At 50.6% G+C, this 7,084-nt stretch overlaps 1 pseudogene; it reads left to right on the forward strand.

Moving 5' to 3' along the window:
• Positions 1-3,444: 3,444 nt before the first annotated feature.
• LOC105296711 lies at positions 3,445-4,953 on the forward strand (annotated as a pseudogene).
• Positions 4,954-7,084: the final 2,131 nt, after the last annotated feature.

The following is a 7,084-nucleotide window of genomic DNA, read 5'->3' on the forward strand; positions in this document are numbered from 1 at the left end:
AGCATACCTCAATGATTTAATTAGATGTAAATACAGACTTTGTAGATACTATTGGCTTAAAATGTAAATTTTAAGAAAAAATGATCTTTCAGAAAGCTTAAAAAGATAAAATTATGATCACAAAGAACAACCATTTTCTAACTTTGTGTAAGATGCTATGCAAAGAGAAAGGCACAGCCGCCATCACAACCTCTCTGAGTTTGCATTTTTAGTCAAATGTGGAAAAAATCTAAATTCCATGCCTGCGTACTGCACTGCACAGCTGCCTAGATTTTAAGCACCAGAAATATTTCCCACAAGCCCCTGTTCGCAGACTTCCAAGAATCACAGAGGATGCTGGACACAGCAGTTCTCTGCATGTTTAGCAATTACCAGGTCCTGGCTACTCCTCCTGCAAATACCTGCCGAGTAGGAAAGACCCACCAGCAAGGTTCCTCCGTCCACCCCCGACCTGGTCCCATCCACAGCGCCATCTGCTGGCTAGATCCGGGAACTGATCGACGTCCTCTCCTCAGAACTGTCTTCCACCAGCTGGCCTTCCTACCCCCTCGGTATTTCACAGCTCACATTTCGGTTCATCTCGTCTTAGGAAATCATTCTTTCACGTGTAGACACACATTCTCTTTCATTCCTAGATTAATTTTCTAAGGCTGCCGTAACAAAGTACCACAGACTGGGTGGCTTAAATGACAGAAATGCATTTTCTCACATTTCTTAAATGACAGAAATGTATTTTCTGGGGCCCAAAAGTCCGAAATCAAGGTGTCAGCAGGTTGGACCCTCCTGAAGACTGTGGGGGAAGGACCTGTCCCAGGCCTCTCTCCTTGGCTTGTAGGTGACCTCCTTCGTGTTAACATGGTGTCGTTCCTGTTTGCATGTCTCTATGTCCAAATTCCCCCTTTTTATTTTAGTGCACGTGCTGCCGAAGCCTAGTGATCCACCCCAGTGACCTCACCTAACTTAACTCATGACATCTGCGATAACCTTATTTCCGAATAAAGGCGCATTCTGAGCTTCTAGGGGTCAGGGGTTCAACATGGATTTGGGAGACAACACACTTCCACCTACAACAATTCCCTTCTCTCTCCTTCCAGCTTGCTCAGGCACCTCAGGACAATCCTTTATTCTCATCGTCTGTTCCCCTTCTCCTCCCCGCCCTGCCAGCCGGAACATTATCCCACGTACAATGGAAACGCCTAAGAATGGGCATGTGTGCGAGAAAGAAGGCCAGGCGCTCTGACCCGGACAGTGCGAGAAACCCCCCAAATCACAATTCCTCACCCTCCTTCACTTCAACGGGTTTGTCTTCTTTCCGTTCGGTGCCATCATTCAAAGTAAGGATTTCCCACACAGCATTTTCCTGTTTCGATCATTCATATCGCAAGCACGGTGTGTTCTGCTATATGTTCATCATCTATGTGTAGTATTTTAACGGTTATAAAAATCAATTGGAGTGAAAGTCCTTATGCCTACCCCGCACCCCAGCCATCGATACAATTCTGGTTTTTTCAATTCTTGTTCTCTGAGGATTTATTGAGTAACAGTTATGTGCTAGCCACTGTGGCCGATATGCGGGAAAGCAAAGTGAGTCTTGATGTCTGCTGTACAATCAAGAGGGGCAGCACAGAAGACGGAGTGATTGATTAAACATTGAGAACCAGCAGTCATCAGCCCCTATCCATCCGGCAGAAAGAAAAGACAGCATTCCCGGCCAAGGTAAAATTTCTTAGCATGTTGCATGATAAGAGAGAGAAAGGCTGGTCTGCGGCAGAGAAGGGCATTCTAGCACATCGGGGCGAACTGGGAACTGGAGGGAAGATTCGACTGGGGTCGCAGATGAAAGAGCCTCTAAGCAGTCTTCCGTCCAGCCATCGGCCTCTGCCGCTGCTACGGATCAGTTTGAATTTGTTAAAGCCTCGATCGTGTTAAAGGGAGGGATGCCATCTTTGACCTCAGAGACACCTCACTGCCCAGTGGAAATGAATGAAGCATTTCTAAATCTGCTTTAAGAATGGCAATTTGAACCTCTTCATCAATTTACAAGAGCCATTATAATCATCTACCTAATGAATTGTTACACGCTATTTCTCCTAATCTACAGATGATTATTATGAGCTGCGATGTGACCTGTCACCCACAGAAAGCTCACTGTAGGTCCACTGCTCAGCCCCCACCTGGGTGAAACTTCAGAGCCTGGACTGCCTTTCCCGGGGCCCTTCTCCCCTCCCCTGCTCATCTTTCATGTTTGGGGGGGGGGACAGACCATTGTTATTAAAGTACTTGGTATTTCCAAATCTTGTAATAAACTCGATGCTTCAGAGAGACAAAGTATTGGATATTCTGTACTAGACCCTCCCTGCAGAACCGGGGCTGTGCGCCCTCTGGCCTGAGACGTCATCCTTGGACTTCGTCAGAACCACCGGGTGCTGGATGTCAACCTCTTGGCTCAGCCAATTCCCCTCATTCAATGAGGGGAATTGCCCTTTAAGAAAGCAAGATGGCCACCAACGGCCACCGACTGCTGTCACATGCCCTCAGCACCTCAGCACTCCAACGGAAATGGAGTTTCTCTTTCCCCGAGATTCCAAAACCAGTAACTGTGATGGCAGTTACTGGTTTTTCTATCACAGTTGGAAAGTGCATCATTGTCACCTCCCACCTGCCACACACACGTGCACACTCTGCTGACCTCTTGGCTTTGCCAGCTGCCTTCTGTGCTGGTGTCTTTGCCTTTAATACCCCACACAAACAAAAAGCTATTTGCCCCTCTGCTTTTTTTCCGAGTAAAGGGGTCTTGAGACCAAAAAGAAAAACTGCCATGGTTTCTCCCTACCTGTGATTGGTCCGTTTCTTGCTCTGACCTCATCAAATGCCATTGTGATGAAATTGCAAAAAACTATATAAGGCCCTGGCCGGGCTGAGGTTTTTGTCCTTAGAGCCCAGGAAGCTGATTTGTGGTGACCTGTTGGACGTGGACTTTTTGGCCTGCTTTCTCCCTCCGCGCTCCCACACCCATTTGATTTTTTCTCTTTACTCTCATTTCCTTCTTCTTCTTTGGTTATTATTTTCCTCTGCTCTCTTTCCCCATTTTCTTTCTTTATTCTTTTTATGGTTTTTTTTCTCATTTTTCTTTTCTCTTTTTTCTCTTTTTTAACTTTCTCAATTTTTTCAATTTTTTTTCCCTTTTTCTTTTGTCATTATTTCATTTTTCTCACGTTTTCTTTCCTTTTTTAGTTAGCACTGCTAGTAGTTATTCTACTTAGAATTGGTACGGTTAGCACAGTGAGTTAGCCTAGTATACTTATCGTTTACTAGCATAGTTTACTAGTATAGTTTACTAGTGTTAGCATTAGTTAGCAGAGTTAGTATTGTCTGTTAGCATAGTTAATAAGCTTGGTTGCTAGCACTGTTAGTATCGTCAGGTAGTAAAGTTAGCCAATCACCATGTCGCAGGACCGTGTCGCCATCTCGCGTAACCAGAAGTCCCGTATTGGCCACTATGAGCTCCTGGACACCATTGGCAAGGGCAGCTACGCCAAGGTGAGGCGGGGCCGGCACATTCCAACGGGCACGGAGGTGGCTGTCAAAGTCGTCCGCTGGCACACCTCCTCCAGACTCCGGAAACTTCAGCAGCGGGAAGTAGACTGCATGAAGGCCTTGGATCACCCGAACATCGTCAAGCTGTTCGAGGTGATTGACACCAGGGAGTCCCTATTCCTCGTCATGGAGTACCTGAGTGGGGGGGACTTGTTCAGTTACCTGGAGGGCCATGGCCCCATGACGGAGGACGAGGCCCGAGGCCCTTTTCGGCAGCTGGTGTCCGCGGTGCAGTACTGCCACCAGAAGGGCATCGTCCACAGGGACCTGAAGCCGGAGAACGTGCTCTTCGATGCGCAGAGGACCGTCAGACTTGCGGACTTTGGACTGAGTGCTCAGTTCGATGACAGCAAGCTGAGGACATTGTGCGGCACCCTGCCTTACGCCGCCCCAGAACTGTTCCTGGGCCTGGGGTACTACGGCCCCCCGGTGGACGTGTGGAGCCTGGGGGTGTTGCTGTACAACATGCTCACTGGGACCCTGCCCTTCCAGGGAGAGGAGTTCTGGAGGCTGCGGCAGCAGATCCTGAGCGGGCATTACGAGCAGCCCGCGGGCGTCTCCCTGGGGGGCCAGGTCCTCCTCAAGAAACTGATGAACCTGGAGCCCACGGAGAGGGGAAGTCTGACTGAAGTCATGCCCGACCCGTGGCTGAACCAGGGCCAGGAAGAGGGGCTCCGGCCATACAGCGAGCCGCCGTGTGAGGACATGGACCCCGGGGTGATGAGGAGGATGACGGAGCTGGGGTTCGAGTGGGAGCGGATCCAAGACTCAGTAAAGACCAGGAAATATGACAGCGTGATGGCCACCTATGTCATGCTGTGCGCTGCCAAACACGAAGTGAAGTGTCGCAACATCCTGGTGAGGCCCTTCCATTCCCGCCACCCCAGCTCAGACAGCAGTGGTCCCTCCTCAGCTCTCGAGGCTGGGCCAGGGAGCTCCGGGCTCTGCCGGGAGCTCCAGGAGTCGGGGCAGCAGGCCGAAGAGCCTACGCGACCCCCGGCCAGCCCCGTGGCCAGCTCGGCCACTCCCGCACCCGGCCCGGAGTCAGGGACGGCCACCCCTAGCCCAGCCCCGCCGCGTGGCCCTGGGGACTCGCCCCCCACCGACGGCACCAGCCCCAGCAGCCCCGGTGGCGGTGACGGTGACGGTGACGGTGGCGGTGGCGGTGGCGGTGACAGTGGCGGCAGCAGTGGCGACAGCAGCAGCGGCGGCGGCGGCAACGGAGGGACCCCAGACACAGCCAGCCGGCGCCGGCCGGGGCTGGCCAGGAGGTTCCTGAACTTCATCTTAAGCAAGCTCTGCTGTAGGCCGTTCAGGGCACGCCGCGGGAAACGTAACAGGGTGGCGCCCCTTTAAGTCGTGCACGGCCAAGGCAGGGCTCCCAACAGAACCTCCGCTTAGGCAGCTCAAGCTGGGCTCCCTGACTGGAGATGCTGAGCGCCAGGGCGCCCAGCCCCCGGGGCGGAGGTGGCCAGTGGCTGGACGCAAACAGCTGCAGGGGCAGCAGCGCGGGAAACACTTTCCCTTTAAGAAAGCAAGATGGCCACCGACGGCCATCGGCTGCTGTCGCATGCCCTCGGCCCCACAGCACTCCAACACTGTGCTCAGGGCTACTGGCTTTTAAATCAGGGTTTAGAAGCACATTCTTACCTCTCCACCTTCTGCACATGCGCGCGCGCGCACGCACGCAGACACGCACGCACGCAGACACGCACGCACGCAGACACGCACGCACGCAGACACGCAGACGCACGCAGACACGCAGACACAGACTCACAGACAGACACACGCACACACCCCCACACCCACACCCCCACCCACACCCCCACCCCACCCCCCCATTTGTTTTCCTACCAGGTGGCTATCTAGAGGCTACAGTGCAGCTCTAACGGAGTCTGCCCAACTAGAGATGCTCTGGTCTACTACTATCTCACCAGAGATTGACTGAGTCCACTGAGCTGTGGCCCCAGGAATTTATGGATTATAAAGCCCCAAGCAATTTCAATGACCAGGCAGATCTGGGAGCCGCTACGCTAGGGAATTTGAATTAAGAGACACAGAAATAATTGCCAGCCGTGTTGAGTACTTGACGTTAGAGGATGAGACCTTTTGGGACCAAATGCCAAGTGAGTAGAAGGTGCTTGCGGGGTAGAGGAATAAATTTGGCAGAGAGGGAGGAGAGGTACTTCTGTTGCTGAATTACTGCCCAAGACCTGCTGTACTTCATGTCCTCATAACTCTAAGGATACTGGATCTTTACAGTAACCCTCCCTCCCTCCCGTGTGTGTGTGCAAATGTGCTTGCCGTTGAGTGTGTTCCTTGTCCTTACTATCGGATCATCCAATGTGTGGGAGGAAGTCCCTGTCCTCAGAATCTTTTTTTTTTTTCAGAATCTTTCCCTTCCCACAACTCCCTATGCTCCTTTTCCTCCACCTCAATCCATACCTTTGTCAAGGACTTACTCTGTTCCCAGAAACTGATAATCTATTCCAAGTCAGGGTGTTATAAGTGCCTGGTGAGGGTTTGGTGTGTATAAGTAGGCATATTTCCATTGGAGAATCTTCCCAGAATTCCTGTGGCACAAAGAATAATGGGTCTTGGAAAGGGTGGGGACCAGAGAGCTGGAGAGGAGGCTATTTATGATGGACATGTTGGAAGGCTACCTTAATTCACACTTTTCAATCACACCGTCAGGGTCAAGACCAGACAAGTCTGCTCAGAAAGCTCTCATGTCACCATCTACCCAGACCCTTTAAATGTCAACCTCAAATCAGCTTCATGAACAGAAACTTTAGTACTGGCCTTCTCAGATAACTCTGATGCGAAAATCACGTATTACATGGTCCAAGAGTTAGCTTCTTGTAGATAAGACTAAAGTCCTTTACTGAGGAAGACAATTAGAAGGTTCTATTCAGAACCGGGTCAAATTGAGAGAAATAAGATACTCTGTTTTGACCCAAGCTGCACACAAAGTGAGAGACAGGTAGATGGATATAGTCTGGAAGAACATAAACTGAGATTATTTTTGGAGGAAGTGATCTAGATGTTTTGATTTTGATTTTTGTGTTTCCTTATCTGTATTTTTCTTAGTTTTATAATGAACATTACAATACTGTCGTATTAGTACTATACGAAAGTCAGAGAGTGAAAAATTACTTTTCTAAGAAAAAAAGAAAAGCAAGAGAGAAAGAGATAAGGCAGATAAGGGAGAGAGAGAGAAAGGAAGGGAGGAAGGAAGAAGAAAAGATGGCAGGGAGAAAAAAGGGAGGGAAGGAGGAAGGAAGAAAGGAGCGGGAGGGGAGGGAGGGAAACTTCAGAGATGGAACTGTCGTGGTTTAGACCCCCACGGGGTGTACGTTTCGTTGCCTTGCTCTCCAGCGCGATGGGTTTCCGAGCTTCGTCTGTGAGACGCGGCGGCTAAATGCTCCACCAGGAAGAGAAGAGAGACGCCATCTGCGCGGGGACAGTTTGCTCTTCTAGCAGGAGA

This window comes from Pteropus vampyrus, unplaced genomic scaffold (assembly GCF_000151845.1).
Source record: "Pteropus vampyrus isolate Shadow unplaced genomic scaffold, Pvam_2.0 Scaffold127, whole genome shotgun sequence".
NCBI lineage: Eukaryota > Metazoa > Chordata > Mammalia > Chiroptera > Pteropodidae > Pteropus > Pteropus vampyrus.